Source organism: Rana temporaria, chromosome 6, assembly GCF_905171775.1.
Source record: "Rana temporaria chromosome 6, aRanTem1.1, whole genome shotgun sequence".
In the NCBI taxonomy this organism is placed as follows: domain Eukaryota; kingdom Metazoa; phylum Chordata; class Amphibia; order Anura; family Ranidae; genus Rana; species Rana temporaria.
Window position 1 is genome coordinate 30,900,908 of NC_053494.1, and position 20,839 is coordinate 30,921,746.

Sequence of the window (20,839 nt, forward strand, 5' to 3'; positions counted from 1 at the left end):
CCTTGGACCTAAGGGACAGGAGAATCCCTTTGGAGGCAAGAGGCTGTCTGATCAGGACACCAATCTTGCAACAGGAAAAATAAGTGGTTGTGTGAGACTTTTGGTCACATCATAATATCCCAACAGAAAACACCACAGAGATAGAAGACCAGCAAAAAAATGACTTAGGCCCAGTTCACACCAGACGCAGTGCCGTTCAGTTCCGTGTGCATTTTTTATGTACTAAAAAATGCATGTACAGTGTTTTCCACGTATTTCAATGGCTCTAGTTCACACCATGCAGTCAGTTTCCGGTCAGTTTCTGGTGCAGAAAAAACAGAACTGTATGGAACTGCATCTGGTGTGAACTGGCCCTTATGCCACGTACACACGATCGTTTTTCAGCATGAAAAAAAAACGTTTTTCAGCATGTCCAAAAAATGACATTTTCCCAACTTCATTAAAACGACGTTGCCTACACACCATCGTTTTAAAAAAATGCTCTAGCAAAGCGCTGTGACGTACAACACGTACAACGGCACTATAAAGGGGAAGTTCCAATCGCCTTTGGGCTGCTTTAGCTGATTTTGTGTTAGTAAAAGACGATTCGCGCTTTTCTGTCTGTCACAGCGTGATGAATGTGCTTACTCCATTATGAAAGGTAGTTTTACCAGAACGAGCGCTCCCGTCTCATAACTTGCTTCTGAGCATGCGCGGGTTTTTTACGTCGTTTTAGTCCACACACAACCATTTTTTACGTTCGTGAAAAACGTCAATCACGTCGGGTCACAGAACATTTACATAAAACACGCCCCCCTGTTCCAAATTTTAATTAGGCGGGCTTACGCCGGCCTATTTACGCTACGCCGCCGCAACTTACGGAGCAAGTGCTTTGAGAATACAGCACTTGCCCATCTAAGTTGCGGAGGCGTAACGTAAATAGGTTACGTTACGCCGGCACAAAGTTACGCCAAACTACGAGAATCTGGCCCATAGTTTTCTATACCATCCTGCTAATTTCGAAGTGTTCTTCAGCTGATTATGTCCAGCAGCAAAAACAACGCACCCAGACAGTTGTATGACCTCGAGTTGTTCTTCACACAGTGCGTTGGGGGCTCGCTTCTGTTTTTCCTGCACTGATTTCCAGCAGGCAGTTGAAGAGGAATTATCCAACTAGTACAAAGGCATCTCCTAACACTGATTAACCAGCAGGCCCAGGAAATCACAGCTGGGACATAGGCAGGAGAAGCAGAAGCAGGCTATTATCATACTGTGCTAAGAACAAGGCCTGCAGGTATTTACAACTTAAAGGATACATTCCCTAATACTAATTACTCAGTTATGGGTAGGTGCTGATAATCTGAAAGATACCGTATATTCCCACGCGTTTTTCCAGCACGATCACCCAGCACTCTCCTCTACAACATAAAATAGCTTAAAGCAGAACTAAACTGTATCTTAGCATCAAAAACTGAAACCGCCGTTTAACCACTTCCAGCCCGCCCTTGATGTACTGCGACGGGCGGCCGTGCAGGCAAAGTAACATACTGGTACGTCTAGGGTTGCCACCTTTTCTTCAAGCCAAACCCAAACACCTTTCTGACACACTGCATTTTTTTTTTGTAGAATACACTATTTAGAAAATAGGATTGTAAAATACCTTGGATACCTTTGGGTGGCTTAAAGAGAGTAGTAACACAGTGCAACAAAGAGGGTGTAGCCACATTGCGTTAACCGCGTAAGGGGCATAAATTAAACCCACCCTGCCTACAACAACCCTTACTATCCACGGCACCCTTCCACTGACAGTTGAAAGTAGCCCATCCTACCTATAGCAACCCACACTATCAACACAACACCAAAGTGGCCCATTCTATCTCAACACTCCAAATCAGTCCATCATATCTAAGGCACCCCAAAGAGGACCACCCTAACCACAGCACCCCAAAGAACCCCACACCAGCGGGGTGCACAAGGGGAGGCAGCGTCGTGGACGGGGGGGGGGGGGGTTGGGGGCTGCAGAGTAGTCAGAGGGGCAATGGGATGGACAGGGGGACCGTGGAAAGGACAGGGGGACCGTGGGATGGACACGGGGGATCGTGGGTTGGACACGGGGGACCGTGGGATGGACAGGGGGATCGTGGAATGGACAGGGGGATCGTGGAATGGACAGGGGGACAGTGAGGTGGACATGGGGACCGTGGGATGGACAGGGGGACCGTGGGATGAACAGGGGGACCGTGGGATGAACAGGGGGACCGTGGGATGAACAGGGGGACCGTGGGACGGACAAGGGGACCGTGAGATGGACAGGGGGATGGTGGGAAGGACAGGGGGACCGTGGGATGGACAGGGGGACCGTGGGATGGACAGAGAGACAGTAATGCTCAGTGATGGACTCTATATACCTCTCTCCGGCAGAAAACAAGACAGACGGACACATAGGTGCTAGAAATATGTTGTGCTCGGGTTTCCAGGGAACAGAAACCCGGGCACAAGTTGCCAGACCCATACTGTCCGGGCCAATCCCGTACGGGTGGCAACCCTAGGCACGCCTCTGCCTGCTTTCGGGTTTAGGGCGCACATGAACACAGTGGAAGTTGGTCAACAACTCCAAGCCAATGATTCATTCAGGGATAAGAAACACAGAGATGCGTTAGTAAAAGCAGCACATATTACACACTGTTGGGCACACAATTAACCCCTTGATCGCCCTAGATGTTAACCCTTGCCCAGCCAGTGTCCCAGCTATTGATCAGACTTGTTTTTCCTGCACATCCCACAGATGCTCGATTAGATTGAGATCTGGAGAATTTGGAGACCCAGTAAACACCTCAAACTCATTGTTGTGTTCCTCAAACCATACTAGAACAATTTTTGCAGTGTGGTAGGGTGCATTATCCTGCTAAAAGAGGCCACTGCTATCTTCTCCATTGTGAATACCGTTTCCATGAAGGGGTCAGCAACAATGTTTAGGTAGGTGGTACATGTCATGTAACATCCACATGAATGGCAGGACCCAAGGTTTCCCAGCAGAATATTACTCAAGACATCACACTGCCTCTGCCAGCTTGCCTTCTTCCCATACTGCATCCTGGTGCCATCTCTCCCCCAGGTAAGCGATTCACACCCAGCTACCCAGAAAATGTGATTTATCAGACCTTCTCCCATTGTTCTGTGGTCCAGTTCTGATGCTCACATGTCCATTGAAGGTGCTTTTGGCTGTGGACACAGGTCAGTATGGGCACCCTGAACGGTCTGCGGCTATGTAGCCCCATACACAACAAACTGTAATGCCCATTTTTTCTGATTTCAACACATCAACTTCAGGGACAACATGTTTTGTTTGCTGGCTAATATATCCCACTGGCTTTTAAATGCCATTGTAATGAGATGATCAATGCTATTCCCATCTTCCTATGAATGACACAACAAAATCTAATATATACGGGGCAGGAGCCAACAGATCTAAATGATTGCTCTTGATGAACAAAAGGTCAGACAGGCTAGAAAACCCTTTCTGATCCCAGTTACTCCTCCCGACATGCCGTGCCAAGACTGCCTACACGCTCCTTCCTCTTCCTTCCTCCATAGACAAAACAAGGCTTCTCAGGTGAGCACTGTGCTCCAATTTCAGAGAGATGCAGTACCTGCAGCCATTGAGAGAGAGATCACACATGCACCTCCGACCATTCCTTGATGTCTATAGTGAGCTGCATTTCTCATCACTTCCAACATAAATTCAAACACACTGGCCCAGATTCAGTAAGAATCTGCGCCTTTCTTACGTAGGCACAGGGCAGCGTTTTTGCCCTGCGCCCGCGCAAATTTTCTGCGCTGCCCGCGATTCACGGAGCAGAAGCTCCGTAAATTGCGGGGGCGCTGTGTTAACTTGCCCGGCGTAAGGGCGCCTAATGTAAATGATCCCGCCGGGGGCAGGAATCATTTAAATTAGGCGCGCTCCCGCGCCGAGCGTAGAGGGCATGCTCCGTCGGGAAACTTTCCCGACGTGCATTGCGGCAAATGACGTCGCAAGGACGTCATTTGCTTTAAAGTGAACGTGAATGGCATCCAGCGCCATTCACGATCCACTTACGCAAACAACGTAAAATTTGAACGTCGCGACGCGGGAACGTGGCCATCCTATAGCATTGGCTGCGCCTGCTATTAGGATGTGTAACGTTACGTGAAACCCGACGTACGCAAATTACGTAATTTGCGTACGCAGGGCCCGCGCAAGTTTGTGAATCGGTGTTAGTATGCAATTTGCATACTATACACAGATCACAATGGGAGCGCCCCCTAGCTGTCTTCGCAAGAATGCAGCCTAAAATCTGCGTGGCATAAGAGCCTTATGCCGCGCAGATTTTAGGCTGCAGTCGGCGTAACGAGTTCTCTGAATCAGGAGAACTCGTTACACCGGCGCAAGTCAGCAATTGCGCTGCGTAACTATGGTTACGCAGGCGCAATTGCTTACTGAATCTGGGCCACTGTCTTTCATCCTCAGTAAGTGGAGCCATAACCATCTTCCCTTTTTGGATGTTATGCATTCAGAACAAAGCCATTTATTCCAAACTACACACTGCTGTTTCTGGCCATCAGACTACCGAGTCCCCCAACTCCATACACTATATTACCAAAAGTATTGGGACACCTGTCTATCATATATATACACACACATGAACTTTAATGGCATTCCAGTCTTAGTCCGGAGGTTCAATATTGAGTTGGCCCACCCTATAACAGCTTCAACTCTTCTGGGAAGGCTGTCCACAAGGTTTAGGAGAGTGTCTATGGGAATGTTTGACCATTCTTCCAGAGGCGCATTTGTGAGGTCAGGCACTGATGTTGGACGAGAAGGCCTGGCTTGCAGACTCTGCTCTAATTCATCCCAAAGGTCTTCTATCGGGTTTAGGTCAGGACTCTGTGCAGGTCAGTCAAGATCCTTCACCCTAAACTCATCAGACACTTTTGACACATTTGATGGGGTTAACCACTAGGGGGTACTGTAGGGGTTAAGTGTGACCTCATGTGTGTTTCTTACTGTAGGGGGGGCATGACATTGCCACAGAGAAGAACGGGGAAGGTGTGTTTACACTTGCCTCTCCCCGTTCTTCAGCTCCTGTGACACGATCGCGGGACACCAGCGGCGATCGGGTCCACGGGTCCTGCGGGCGCGATCACAGAACTTCGGACCGGACCCACGGCTGGGTTCTTAAAGGGGACGTACATGTATGCCCTTGTGCCCAGCCGTGTCATTCTGTCGACGTATATCGTTGTGCGTCGGTCCTTATAAGCTGTTTCCTGTTAAAAATAACTGTGGAATGCAAAACTCTGGTGGGTGTAACAAGATGTCCGCTTGCCCCCTTCTCGGTGTAGTATTACTATGGAGGAGTGCGGGGTGTAGCAAGATGGCGGCGACAGAACGTCACTTCCGTTACCAACTTTGACGGGTCGCCATATCTGACGGAACACTGGCTTCTGCTGGTAACTGAACACAGGGTGTTGCTCGTTAGGTGTGGGCAAGATTCAGAGAACTCTTCGCAATTTCTCAAAGAATGCTAAATGTTCTCTGACTGGACAAGGTATGTCACCCCCTCTCCATCTCATCCAATCACAGTACACTTAGCAGGGAACCTTTGCATTTGCTTTGTGGATGCAGAGTGAGCAACCCCTGTGTTCATAATGCAACAGGGAAGCCGCACGGCACAAGACCCGGAGGCTGGTGGAAATTACTGCCATAGCGGTGCCTACTTCAGTGATTTCCAAAGGATTCCACAGGTATGGCACATGCATACTTACACCAGTCCAAGCTGGATGAGTCCAATCGATCTCTTCCGATGGATAAAATCAATCTATAGTGAGTAACCCAACCGATCGATATGCCACCAATTGCCTGTTACCACTTGTAATCGTATAATCTGATAAAACATTCATGGTCATTTACTCTATTCGATTGCTTAGACATCCCTATATATATACTTTTTATCTTGCTTATCCAATAGATATCAGTATCCTTTGTACCCTGTCAGGACACTATGATACATTTATTATGTATTCTCTATTTTTAGACTCCCTTTAGGCAGCCATGACTGGCGAAACACCGTATTTAATTTTGAATATTGGCACCCTGGGCTTGAGTTTTGGAGGGTGGGGCTACGCGCCTCGCCAGCACACGGCTCTTTTGTACCTCAGCTCCCGGGACAGGCTCTTTATCTATCAAATCCCATTGCAGTCATTCCATGCAAGTATTTTAGGGGGGGGGGGGGCTCATATGCCCTCCCCTATTATGATCCTTTACAACTAGATTTACTCCATTCTATTTTTATCTTAGACATCTCTGATTATCTGCCCCTGATGAGTGGTTTACACGAAATGCGTCGGGCAATTTAAGATACAGACATGTGACGATATTACACCAGCAACTCAGAACAGATTTTATCTACTAATCATTGTTTTCCACTGTTCCATATTCCTTTCCTCCGTAAGTGCTGTTTTTACTCTGCTGTTTTTTACTACCTATGTACATATAACAATCTTTGAATGGATATACTCATTTACTGTGATCACTACGTGGCGCTAGGTTGTCATATATTCTATGTACCCTTGTTGCCTATTTTTGCATACGCACATACTCATGTGGTTGTAAATCTTATGAAATTATATTTATTACAATGTTTTTCTATCAGTAGTTCTTGTCATTAATATGTGTTTATACTTCACTATGATAAATAAATATGTATTTTCCAATTAATACCCCTACCTTGTCCATGGCCTCATTCAAAGTCCCAAACTTCCCTAATTTTATTTATAATCTGATTGATCCAATCGCACACTGATCGGTAAAAAATAACTGAAGCGCGTATAGCCACCATTAGGGAGACGTTCTTTTATGCTTCATTTCCATGGACGTTTTTAGCTTTTTTTACAGCTTAAAAACGCCTGCCCATGTTTTTTTTTTTTTTTTTTGAGCTGGAGCTCAAAAACGCAGCGGTAGCGTTTTTGCACGTTTTTTAACATCTGGCGTTTTTACAGCTCTAAAGCTGGAGCTTCAGAACGCACTGGTCCTGGTTTTTTTTTGCAGCTTAAAAACGGCTCAGCCATCTACAGCTCAAAAATGTCATGGTGGGCATGAGGCCACATAGACCAACATGGAGAGCCGTTTTTAAGCTGCAAAAAAACTCAGAAAAGTGGCTGTAAAAACGTCCAAAAACGTCCATGGAAATGAAGCCTTAATCAGGTAGTTTATAGACCAAATGGGGAAAGTTAATATGTCTGTGAGAGAAATCAAATGGCCTAACTTCTTCTAGCTGGTGATTGGGGAGCAGGTCGTCTACTGCTGTGGGTGCCGCTGGATTCCTCACAAAGTGCTTCCACCTTTGGTGATTGGTGGTGATATTTTTTACCACGTCGATGGTCAATTGCTGGTTCCTTAGATCTTCCTCAATCTGTTTGAATCATGTTTTCGTCAATGAACCCTTGAACCCTCAAGTGGGTGGGTAGATCTCACCAGAGAAATTTGTCCTGCAAATGTGGCCAAACTGTAGCATTCTGCATTTTTGGATTTGCAGTTGGACTGATGGTTTATAGTCGCAACTTGTCCAAATTCTCTTCTTCCAATGGCAATCACGAAGAGAGACACCCAAAATTGGTGCCAGGCATTTGGAAGACATTGAGCGTATTTATTTCAGGTTTGAGTAAAGTCTGCGTTTCTGATGCATACGGATGATTTGGGAAAAGGTTCGGAAAAGGTGAATTTTGAGGGTTCATTTGTACCAGGATAGCGCCACGCTCCTGCCCCTTTCATAGGCACAAAAATGCCCATGAACTCACGTTCACATTTGAACGTGACTCACATTTGCCCAATTTAAACTCACGTGTATATAGAACAATCCATAGGTGTGCGCAGCCTATTGCATTAGGGTGTGCACCCCAAAGCTTAAACATATTTGCATGTGTATATACAGTATACTGTCAGTAGGGCAGAGGACAGTATTTTTTTTAGAAGCCCCATTAGGGAGCTTTGGTGAAATATTGGGGTTATATTTCTGTGCATTACTGCATGTTTAACGCACTATATTCCAGTGTGTTACTGCACGTTTAATGCAGCATATTTCTGTGCATTAGTGCATGTTTAAAGTAGTATATTTTGGTGTGTTATGTGCCGTTTAATGCTGTATTTTTCTGTGCGTTAGTGCCAGTTTAATGTAGTATTTTTTGGTACAATGTGTACCACACAGGGTGATTAGGGTGTGCCCAGGCACACCTGGCACACCCTGTGCGCACGCCTATGGAACAATCTTAAGCTGGCAATAGATGGATTGAAATTTAGCCGGTTCAACAGGGACTGGACGAATTTCGATCCATGTATGGCCATTCCTATTTGACAAAAGACGATTTAATGATGGACTTCTATCAAACAGGACTGTTGGAAAATTGATCAGTATATATTTTGACAGCGGAGGATCTCCCATTGTCACAATACAATGGCACAGCGGGGAGCATTCCTCCATCCACCTCAGTTGTGTGGATGTGAGAATCCGTTCATTTCTTTTTTTTTTTTGGTCAGCCTGCTGATTAAAAATAAACAATCCTGCCTTAAGCCTTGTACACATGATGAGAATATTGGACAAATAATCATCCATTTTTTTATGCACGCATAAACACAGAAATGCAAGGCTTTCTCCCTGGTGTGGAAAAAGCCTCTCGAAGGGGGCGAGTAGGAGGAGTCAGGACGCTATCTGCTTTGCAGATAGAGAAAGGAGCTGTGTGTTAGTGGGCATCCTGACACTCCTGCTCGCCCCCTCAAGAGGCTTTCTCCACACCAGGGAGAAAGCCTCGCATTACTGTGTGGAGTTACAGACAGAAGAATAGGAAGTGAGGATTTCTCAGAAGAAATAAGGACATTTAAAAGCAAAATGGAAGGATGAGGTAAGTGAAGGAGGGCTGCACTAAGGTAAAGGAAGCTATTTAGGGAAAACATTTTTTACCTTTACAACCCCTTTAAGTTACGAAAATTCTCGTACGACAGAATACAACTTCGGAAGTGATGCAATGTGCTGTATGCGTGGTCTTGGTCTTCCAATTTTTTTGGGACAGATATTAAACAAATTAACCACTTCAAGACACTTATCACCCCCCCCCCTTCCTGCCCAGGCCAATTTTCAGCTTTCAGCGCTTTCGCTGTTTAAATGACAATTGCACGGTCATGCTACACTGTACCCAAAACAGAATTTTTATAATTTTTTTTCCCACAAATAGAGCTTTCTTTTGGTTGTATTTGATCACCTTTGTCAAAAAAAAAAAAAAAAAGTTTTTCTTTTGTTTCTGTTCTAAAATTTTGTAAATAAGTAAATTTTCTCCTTCACCGATGGGCACTGATAAAGTTTCACAGATTAGGTGGCACGGATAGGCGGCACTGATGGGCACTGGTAGGCAGCACTGATTTGCAGCACTGATGGGCACTCATGGGTGGCACTGGATGGGCACTGAAAGGTACTTATGAGTGGCACGGATAGGTGGCACTGATATGTTTCACCGATAGGTGGCACTGATAGGCATCCCTTGTGGCACTGGCAGGCATTGTGGGTGAGCACTGATTGGCAGCTGACTGGTCACAGATTGGCATTTTCCTGGTGGTCTAGGTGGCATACCTGGTGGTCTAGTGGGGTGGTGATCCCTGGTGGTCCATTCCGGCATCCTGGTGGTCCTGGGCAGGCATCCGAGGGGGGGCTGTACTGATAAACAATCAGCACAGACTCACCATGTCAGGAGAGCAGCCAATCGTCTCTCCTCTACTCGCATCTGTCAGACGCGAGTGAGGAAAAGCCAATCATCGGCTCTTCCTGTTTACATTGTGATCAGCTGTGATTGGACATGGCTGATCACGTGTTAAAGAGCCTCCCGAGATCAGTGTAGCGGTGTGTCAGACTAAAACACCGCACCACCGAGTGTCGCGATGCGCTCCCCCACGGGCACGCGGCGGCTGTTATCCTGCTGGAAGTCATATGACGTCAAGTCAGGATAACGCAACTACCGCCCGGCCGTCATTGGGCTATAGGCAGGGCGGTAAATGGTTAAATGAATATCGCATGTTCTGGTATCATACAAGAAAAATTTGCGTGTTTGTCCCTTTGGCTAATTTTGCATGAAGTTTGGTGATCGGCTCTCGAAAGCTGAGTACTAACGATCAGATTATCATACGATCGCTTCAAACGCTGTGTTTTTCCTTCCATTTTCTCATGTGTGTACTAGGCTTTAAATGACAAGGATTGCTGGATGAACAACCCAGATGACTAATGTTTTTAGGCAGTTTGAGTTAAAAGTTCACTTTGTGATGGTTTTAGAAGATAAGAATAATCAATATTGCTATCTCTCCCTGCAGTCCGGCGCGTGCAGGTCCCTCTGTGCAAACTAAGGGTTAGGAAAAAGGTTACAGATGGGAGATTTGCAGTTGCAGCATCTCTGGACCAGCTGAAGGTACAGGGTCACCGAAAAAAGGTGTAGGTGGGAGGAGAGGTATAGGACACAGGGGGGGTTGGATCAGGCCAATAGCTGGCTAGGAAACACTAGAGGGAAGCTTAGTCCTGCCTCTGTACTGGTGACGCCTTCACTGCCCCAGGCACAGAGCATAGGAATAGCTAAACTATCACTTCCCCAGCCAGAAAAGCTGAGCCAGGGTAGGAGACTAGCAAAGAGCAGGACACGGCAAGGAGGGGCTGGAGGAGGAAAAAAATAAGTTAAGACAGAGAGAGAAAAGTTTGATGAAAAGAATTCAGAACAGTCTGAGAGGACAAAAGCTGCTCAGAAAAAGTTCTGCAGAACAGAAAGGAGGTGTGAAGTGCGGAGGAGGAACGTTCACCTCTGCAAATCCCAAGACTTCACTCATCTGGATGTCATTTGGCTACTAAGAATCTCACACAGATCCAGACGGAATTGTAAGTCTGCCTTCTTCTACCTTATCGTTTACTGGTCTTATATGACGATTGGCATCCTTGGCATCTGCTCAGCCTGGGCTTGCACCAACTCAATTATTTAATATCTTTATAATCATCAGTGCACGCTCAGTAATGCTATAGATGTCCAGATGCCAAAAAGCATTTCTAGGGACATTTTGATGCCAAGTAGGTTCTAACTCAGCAAATCAAACACAGAACATCCTTGGTGGTCCACAGACCACCGCATTATTCTCCATTAGACCAGGAGTCAACAATTGTTTTAGAAGATGCTACATTGTATACACTGATATTCTTAACTAACCCGGGGAAAGCTACATTGTATACACTGATATTCTCAACTAACCCGGGGAAAGCTACATTGTATACACTGATATTCTTAACTAACCCGGGGAAAGCTACATTGTATACACTGATATTCTTAACTAACCCGGGGAAAGCTACATTGTATACACTGATATTCTTAACTAACCTGGGGAAAGCTACATTGTATACACTGATATTCTTAACTAACCTGGGGAAAGCTACATTGTATACACTGATATTCTTAACTAACCTGGGGAAAGCTACATTGTATACACTGATATTCTTAACTAACCCGGGAAAGCTACATTGTATACACTGATATTCTTAACTAACCCGGGGGAAAGCTACATTGTATACACTGATATTCTTAACTAACCCGGGGAAAGCTACATTGTATACACTGATATTCTTAACTAACCCGGGGAAAGCTACATTGTATACACTGATATTCCTAACTAACCCGGGGAAAGCTACATTGTATACACTGATATTCTTAACTAACCCGGGGAAAGCTACATTGTATACACTGATATTCTTAACTAACCCGGGGAAAGCTACATTGTATACACTGATATTCTTAACTAACCCGGGGAAAGCTACATTATATACACTGATATTCTTAACTAACCCGGGGAAAGCTACATTGTATACACTGATATTCTCAACTAACCCGGGGAAAGCTACATTGTATACACTGATATTCTTAACTAACCCGGGGGAAAGCTACATTGTATACACTGATATTCTTAACTAACCCAGAGAAAGCTACATTGTATACACTGATATTCTTAACTAACCCGGGGGAAAGCTACATTGTATACACTGATATTCTTAACTAACCCGGGGAAAGCTACATTGTATACACTGATATTCTTAACTAACCCAGAGAAAGCTACATTGTATACACTGATATTCTTAACTAACCCGGGGGAAAGCTACATTGTATACACTGATATTCTTAACTAACCCGGGGGAAAGCTACATTGTATACACTGATATTCTTAACTAACCCGGGGAAAGCTACATTGTATACACTGATATTCTTAACTAACCCGGGGAAAAGCTACATTGTATACACTGATATTCTTAACTAACCCGGGGAAAGCTACATTGTATACACTGATATTCTTAACTAACCCGGGGAAAGCTACATTGTATACACTGATATTCTTAACTAACCCGGGGGAAAGCTACATTGTATACACTGATATTCTTAACTAACCCGGGGAAAGCTACATTATATACACTGATATTCTTAACTAACCCGGGGAAAGATATGGATGGGAAGACACGGTTTCGAACAAAAAGTGCAAATTAAACTTAGAAGTTCTGTCCTTTACATTGTATACATTGATATTCTTAACTAACCCGGGGAAAGATAAGGATTGGAAGATACGGATTTGAACAAAAAGTGCAAATTAAACTTAGAAGTTCTGTCCTTTACATTGCATACACTGATATTCTTAACTAACCCGGGGAAAGCTACATTGTATACACTGATATTCTTAACTAACCCGGGAAAGATAAGGATGGGAAGACACGAATCCGAACAAAAAGTGCAAATTAAACTTAGAAGTCCTGTCCTTGGAACATCTTCAGCTTTGTTCATTAAAAAAAACGTATAATCCCGCAGTATCCTATAGCAACCAATCATCATTCAGTCTGCTGGAGTCAGACCTCCAAGATGTATTGTGATTGGTTGCTTTTTGCACGTTAGAAAGAAAACTGATTATTGAACAAGGCTGTCTGTTCCTGGAAAGGTCTCTGATAATTGAAACTGGTTCTATAATCATTACATAAAACCCCTTTATAAAATGATTGTCTTTTAATACTCTTTATTAAGATCTAGAGTTCTTTAGGTTTATATCCAATGTATATATGTAGGGTTGAAAGAATAAAGAAGCATACATGTACACCCACTTAATAAACAAAGTAGGAGTTCAATAGTACTTTAAGTTTATATCTATAAGAATAGGGTAGAAAAAATACACCAATACACCCACATGATCAACAAAGTATGAGATCTATAAGTTTATATTAAAGAGCAGGAATAATAAATCAGATCATCACAGAGTGGGACTGTGGATATGATAAAATGCCACGTCCCGATAACTAGAATAGAAAAAAGGGGATATATGTGTATATATGTGTATATCCCTTTTTTCAATTCTATATTAAAGAGCAGTCTTAAAAAGAATAATAAATATACCTATATACGATTTACCAAAACACATAATACAATCTAGCTTACTTTAGATTTAGATATATTATAAAAAAAAAAAAACATGTATATCAATTAACAAAATATAGTATAATAACATATAGAGTAATTTAGGTTTATATCTATTATAAATAACCTTGTATACAAAAGTAACGTAACATAGTATAATCCGATCTATAGTACTTTATATCTATTAAAGAATAAGCTTAACTGATGAAAACTGAACATGCCAATTTAAATATATAGTATAGTAATTTAATAAAGAGCAGGCATTAAAAAAAAGAAAAAAAAAAAAGAAAAGAAACGTATACACAAGTTTAATAAACATTGTAATTAGATATATAAATCTATTAGAGATCAGTGTTAAAATGTAGAAAATGGAATAAACATATTGTAAGTGGGATCTGTAGCACGATATGTTCATCTGGCAACATGAAAAGCATGAATACTCTAGATCAGGGGTCTCCAAACCCCGGCCCTGGGGCCAGATGTGGCCCTTTGCTTGCCTTAATGCGGCCCTCTGGGCACTATTTCATCCAATTTAAATGGGGCATAATTCTCGTTGCCGACACCAATGGGGCACTATTCCTCCAACTGACACCATCAATTCTTTCCATTAACACCAACAATGGGGCACTAGCCCTTCCACTGTCACCGAAGATATGATATTATTTACTCCCACTGGACACCTGGATATTTTTTACTCCCAATGGCTCTAGTCTGGCCCCTCTAAAGTCTGAAGGACCGTAAACTGGCCCTTTGTTTAGAAAGTTTGGAGACCCCTGCTCTAGATTAGCAAAGTGACCATGGAAATTATTATTATTATTTCAGGGACTTGTATAGCGTTGTCAATTTACACAGCACTTTACATATACATTGTACATTCACATCGGTCCCTACCCTCAAGGAGCTTACACTCTAAGGTCGCCAACGTTCATACATACACATACTAGAGCCAATTAATGTTAAATAATATTGCCATCCATTGCTTAGGAGTGATCAGAGTTCACGGTCCCCGTGTAGAGAACCTAGAGGAACCAAGTCACCTAAAGTTAACCCAACGCCCTTTATATTAGGAGATCCTCATGTCTACTGCACTGGTAGTAGAAGTTCTCTTGTAGTTTATATACAAAGTGCTGACAGCTACAAATTGTCCGGTAAGGAATGTTTCATAGGTTATGGGGGAAATGTTATGTGTAGGTCTTTCCACCAATACTTACGGCTATAGAACTTCAGGACAGCACACTACTATATACTTCCGGCTACACAGCTTCAGGACAGTGTACACTACTCAACGTGTGTGTGTTTATTCCTGGATGCAGCCTTTACAATGTGGGGGGTAAATAAACAAACGATGAAGGGTTCTAATGATGTGTGCATCCCATAATGCTTTGCAAGGACAGTTCGCTAGTATAAAATCACGGTCAGGTATACAAACTAAATAACGGTCGGATCGTAGTTAAAGGGTCAGCCAACACAACACCTATACTTTGGTGATGATAAAGTTAGTTCCCAGCTATAGTTTTCTAGCTCTGCTCCACTATCTTGCAGTCTCGCTCCCGATGCTGCATTCTGCAGAAAGGAAATCAAAAAAACCTATGAAGGAAAAAGTGAGACTTGCAAGGAATTTGGGCTGTCACAGCGGGAGTCCCTAAAAGACAGAAGATGATTAGCATTTGGGCAGAGTCACAGCTGGAGTCCCTTACAGGGAGGGGGGTGGGGGCATCAGCCCTCCAGCTGTTGTGGAACTACAAGTCCCACGAGGCATTGCAAGATCCTGACAGTTACAAGCATGACTCCAATAAGGCATGACGGGACTTGTTTGTCCCCCAGTTCCCTAAAAGAAAGAAGATAATGAGCAAATCAACTCGCCAGCATCCTCCAAAAAATGACATTGTTTCTGATCCCTTGGCTTTCCCAGGGCTGCGCTGCTTTGATAAGAAATCTAAAGCCGCGTACACACGATCAGTCCATCCGATGAGAACGGGCCGATGGACCGTTTACATCGGTTAACCGATGAAGCTGACTGATGGTCCGTCGCGCCCACACACCATCGGTTAAAAAATAAATCGTGTCAGAATGCGGTGACGTTAAACACAACGACGTGCTAAAAAAAACGAAGTTCAATGCTTCCAAGCATGCGTCGACTTGATTCTGAGCATGCGTGGATTTTTAACCGATGGTTGTGCCTACAAACGATCGTTTTTTTCCCATCGGTTAGGAATCCATCGGTTAAATTGAAAACAAGTTGGCTTTTTTTAACCGATGGTTAAATAACCAATGGCGCCCACACACGATCGGTTTTGACCGATGAAAACGGTCCATCAGACCATTCTCATCGGTTTAACCTATCGTGTGTACGCGGCATAAGAGTTAGGTAAGCCATAGATGATTTGATTTATTTTTCCACCACAGAAGAAAATTGCTCGATCAACACAGTACATGTTGATGGGGAATATCCCCTACTGTGTTGTTGTGTTTTGCCGGCGGGGAGCCTTCCTGGCTGTCAGAATACAATGATTACTGCTAGCAGCCACCAGTAAATCGCATGTAAAAAAATCTGACAGGCTTGTTGCACCCAAGTCAATAGATAGATCGACTTGGGTACAACCAACCTGCCCATAGATGGATCAAATCTCAGCCGATCCCTGCTGAACATGCTGAGATTTGATCCACCTATGTTTGGCTTAATAGGAAGCAGTCACTGTTCATCTGACAATTTTCCTTCCCGGCCAAGCCAATTTTTGAATTGGCTTTTACCGAGCTGGGTGACGCCTGAGCCACCCAAGACTCAAATCCCTTTGCCCTATTGATTGGCTGAGATGGTTCTGGCTGGGGGTTAGTCAGCGTGCTGTGTTCACAGCGTCTCCCCGCGGGGATGTATTCCCAAGGGAGGGGGCGAGCACGCTGACTAACCCCCAGCCAGAACGGCTTGGATGATGGGGGCAACCTTACTGAGGAAGAACAGGAAGTGGGAAATTCTGACAAAGAAAAAAATCATTTAGAAGGGAAATGGAAGGAAAAGGTAAGTGAACCAACAATGCACTAGTTTAAAGGAACCCATTTAGAAAATAAAAAACAAACCTTTACAACCCCTTTAAAAGTTCCAGTATGACCTATTAATTAGGGCAGGGTTCTCCAAACTTTTCAAACAAAGGGCCAGTTTATTGTCTTTCGGACTTTAGAAGGGCCAGATTGTGGCCAGCGGGGGCAGAAAATGTCCTGGGCCCGGCACCAGTGAGAATAAATATGGCCTCAGGGTTGGTGGTCAGTAGGAGGAGGAGTAGTAGGAGGAATAGTATCCCATCATTGGTATCAGTGGAAGAAATAGTGCCTCCTTGTTGGTGTCGGTGGAAGGAATAGTACCTCATATCAGTGAGAGGATTAGTGCCAGAGGGTCGGATAAAGGCTAGCAAAGGGCCACATCTGGCCCTCGGGCCGCAGTTTGGATACCCCTGAATTAGGGCATAAAAGATGCAGTGATCAATAGCCAGACAGATTTTAGTTGATTATTTTAAAATAAATACTGGTTTTAAATAGAAGTCAGAAGGAAAAACTGTGACATAAAACATACACGACCATACTGGACAGCGTGCATGTTTATACGCAGAGACCCTGGGGGGGAATCACCCTCATCACAGGGAATCTGCTGATCCTCCTGGAAAATCCATGGTGGACAATCGATTGGTTGGCCAGAAGATGCCTGAAGTATTCACAGAGCTCCCACAGACATGCAATCGTTTCTCCCCCCCCCCCATCCGTAAGCACCCAAGTCCACTCTATGGGTGGCCGCACTCCTACCCATCTAAATGAGCGGGCAGAGTCACGCTGCATTCCCCGGGCACCACTTCCAGAAAGTGACAATTGTGGTGTGATGAGGCTGCACACACATTGCACAGAGATCCTCTGTCTGCGTCCCACACACAGCGCAAGCCGGCTGTGCAGAGGAGGCAGCCTGGACGGCGTACAAAGCTCGTGCATAAAGAGTGAGTGTGCAGGGCTGGCGGTGCACCGGACCGCTGTTTTCTATTATTACATACTGCACATCTGGACGCGGCGATCATATTGGATTTCTTTAACCCTTTTTCTGCTTCTCTGGAAAGTTGGCTTTGTTCGCAAAACTTTGGTGTGGTCTTTATAGCCCCAGGACAAACAATTGTAGTCAATTATAAGAGGAACGTGCAGTACCCAACAGCAGCCAATCAGAATTTAATATTCTTCCCCATAAAGTGAAATGTATTTAGCACTTTCATAAACAATGGACACAGAATGAGTGACCCAGCTTGGGAGAAAAGTAATGAAAACAGGAAAAAATATACCGCCTTGAGTCATATAACATCACTGGGCTCATTATGGTTGATTTACTAAAGGCAAATAAACTGTGCACTTTGCAAGTACAGTTGCTCCAGAGCTTAGTAAATGAGCAGAAGCTCTGCCGACTTCCAACATCCAATCACGTGCAAGAAAAATTTTTTTTTTTTATTTCTTGCATGTGATTGGGTATTCCTTGTAAAAGCGAAGCTTCGACTCATTTACAGGCATACCCCGCTTTAAGTACACTCACTTTACATACACTCGCGAGTAAGGACATACCCCCGAGTGTATGTAAAGTGCCTTACAAGTACTGTACAGACATTTTTCAGATGCAGTAGAAGGAGCTGAAGCTTCGAGAGCATAGCCCGCCCTGTTCCAGTGTGCCCCTGACACCCCCACTACAGCCCCTGAGACCTCAACTACAGCTCCTGACACCCCAAATACAGCCCCTGACCCCCTACTACACCCTAGAAGTGAAAAAAGGTATTGTTTCACTTTAAGTACATTTTCGTTTTACATACATGCTCTGGTCCCATTGTGTACTTAAATGTGGGGTATGCCTGTACAAAGCTCTAGAGCAACTACACTTGCAAAGTGCACAGTGTGTTTGCCTTTACTAAATCAACCCCAGTGTAGTAAAGCCAGGACAGACCTGGAACCTACTCCTTAAAACATGGGGCTTCAAACTCAATTTCATTGTGGGCCACATGAGCATTATGGTTGCCCTCAAAGGGCCAGTTGCATATGTAAGACTAGATGTCCAGGGCACCCCACCCCTCTTTACATCAGATTACAAGAGTCCCTCACCCTGCCTATACATCACAGTGCACCCAGTTATCTTGGGCTGCTGCTGGGAAGAAGCTGGGGGGCGGAGCTGGAAAGCAGAATGCGCAGGGTCTGGAGGAGTCAGTTGCCATAACCTGCTGAATGCTGAGAGCAAGGGAGGGATAGACTCCTGCTGTGGGTGCTGCGGCTGCACAGAAAGCACGGGATCTGTAGGAAGAGTTTTCTCCTACTCGCTGCTGTCAACTGCTGAGACAAGGTGGGGTCAGAAAAGAGGGGGAACAGCGGCTGCAGGAGAGGGATGAGAGCCATATGAAATGGCCTGGTGGGTCAGGTTCGACCATGGGCCTTGTGTTTGACACATGTGCCTTAAATAATGAGTCAGAATTTGCAGCTTCCTTACCCTCAATCAAAGATTCTCTATGCTTGTATCACTAGTCTATACATGAATGCAGACTTTCTTAATCTTTTTACTCCATAAGAACACTTAAAATAGTTTTTACAGTCTTAGGGAAGGCTGCTAAACCCAATTCATTGGGGATCAGTGGAAAAAATGCCCCGTACACTGATGGTCAGTGAAAAGATTTCCCACCCAGCAGTGGTGGTCAGAATGCCATCATTACAGACAGCTAAAAGGACCATTGGTGTCACGCCGCTGGCTCAGTCTTTTAGACTGGCTACAGAACTATACAGGCACCATCAAATAGGAGGTCAATCAGCCACAGGTCAAGGAACCACTCAACAACCTCTGGAGGATCCCTAGGGTTCCACTGAATTCTTTACTTTTTCTTCTCCTGGCTTTTACCCAAAGCTACTATAGAACTATAATGGCACCATCAACTAGGTGGTCAATCAGCCACAACTCAAGGAACCTCCAACAACCTCTGCAGGATCCATAGGGTTCCACAGAAAACTGGTTGAGTATGACAGCATGTCTTCTTTACTTTTGCTTCTCCTGGCTTTCACCCAAAGCTACCATTTCTGTTACACAGGTTCTCAGCCAAAACATTGCCCTTTGCCAATTTCCCTCCGCTATCCTTTATTTTTACGGTAATTCATTATATCCAGGTTACCACCCTCCAGATCATACTTCAGTTAATAATGCTACCAGTATGTTGTTGGGCTGTGGAAGAAAGCCAAATCACATGGTAGAGAACATTAGCTTAGGGTGACGCTACCACTTCACGCCAAGCTCCGGCAGCAGCAGAAGTGGATGTTGGGGTGCAACGCACAAACGTAAACATCTTGAAGTCCAAGGTGGCAACACCCAACATTACTCAGAGTCTTTGGCAGAGCCAAAAATAGAGTGATAGTCACAGGAATCAGCACATCCAGAACTACACAGTGACAGAAACTGTGACATAATTAGATTTCTTGTCTAGACTAGGTCTGTGTCATCACATATGCTCACAGCCTCAAAAACTAGGGCACAGAAAATACAGCAACCGATCTGAACCAATCATGTTCTCTGGCTATATCTCGTAGATGGCACTGGAAAAATACAGTTATTTGATTGGATACAAGGTCCTACAAACCCTTTTTTTGTCTTTAAAGATGGCCCCAAATGTCACAATCTGATTCTACAATCTACTTAAAGTGGTTGTATACCCCACTTTTTTACCTACAGGTAAGCCTATAATAAGGCTTACCTGTAGGTATAAAGAATATCTCCTAAACCTGTACGGTTTAGGAGATATTCCCACCGCAATGCGCCGCCGATTGCAGCGGCGCATGCGCAGATCCTCGGCTAAAGGGCCGGCCCTTGCCGGTTTGAAGTGTCCCGAGCGCATGCGCGGGAGTGACGTCATCGCCGCTCCAGCCAATCACAGCCAATCACAGCGATACCCGGAAGACACGCCGGAGCAAGATGACATCTCGCTCGGCGTGGACCAGGTAAGTTCTCTTCATTTCGTTTTAAGGTAAGTATTTCATAATGAGCTAGTATGCGGTGCATACTAGCTAATTATGGCTTTTCCTTTACAGGTGTAAAAAAAAAAAAAATAACAGGGTATACAACCGCTTTAAAGCAAAACTCCGGGCAAATAAAAAGTTATCCCTTGCAGTGGGGCTATGCACCCACTGCAAAGTTTAATTGCTCATTTATGCTTAGGGGAACAACAAAAGGAAATATACTAAGCCGATCCTCCGCTTCCCCCCGCAGCTAGAATGATCCCAGATGCTCCTGGACCCCCACACTCTAGTGGTCTAAGGTTCTGATGTCATAGGACAGTCCATCGCCGGATTGCCGGGGAACAGAGGATCACTAAAGTAAAATTGGTTC

The 20,839-nt window shown here is 44.5% G+C and overlaps 2 protein-coding genes across 2 annotated transcripts in view; one reads left to right on the forward strand and one right to left on the reverse strand.

Annotated features, from left to right (window-relative positions):
* The window catches only part of LOC120943338 (coronin-7-like), a 268,405-nt gene that overhangs the window by 80,298 nt on the left and 167,268 nt on the right, over positions 1-20,839 (reverse strand). The gene's annotated exons all lie outside the window — the stretch shown is intronic.
* VASN (vasorin) overlaps positions 10,843-20,839 on the forward strand; it is a 39,888-nt gene continuing 29,891 nt past the window's right edge. The window contains exon 1 of the mRNA XM_040356579.1: positions 10,843-10,916. The gene's annotated coding sequence lies outside the window, so the exon portion shown is untranslated. The remainder of the gene's footprint in view (positions 10,917-20,839) is intronic.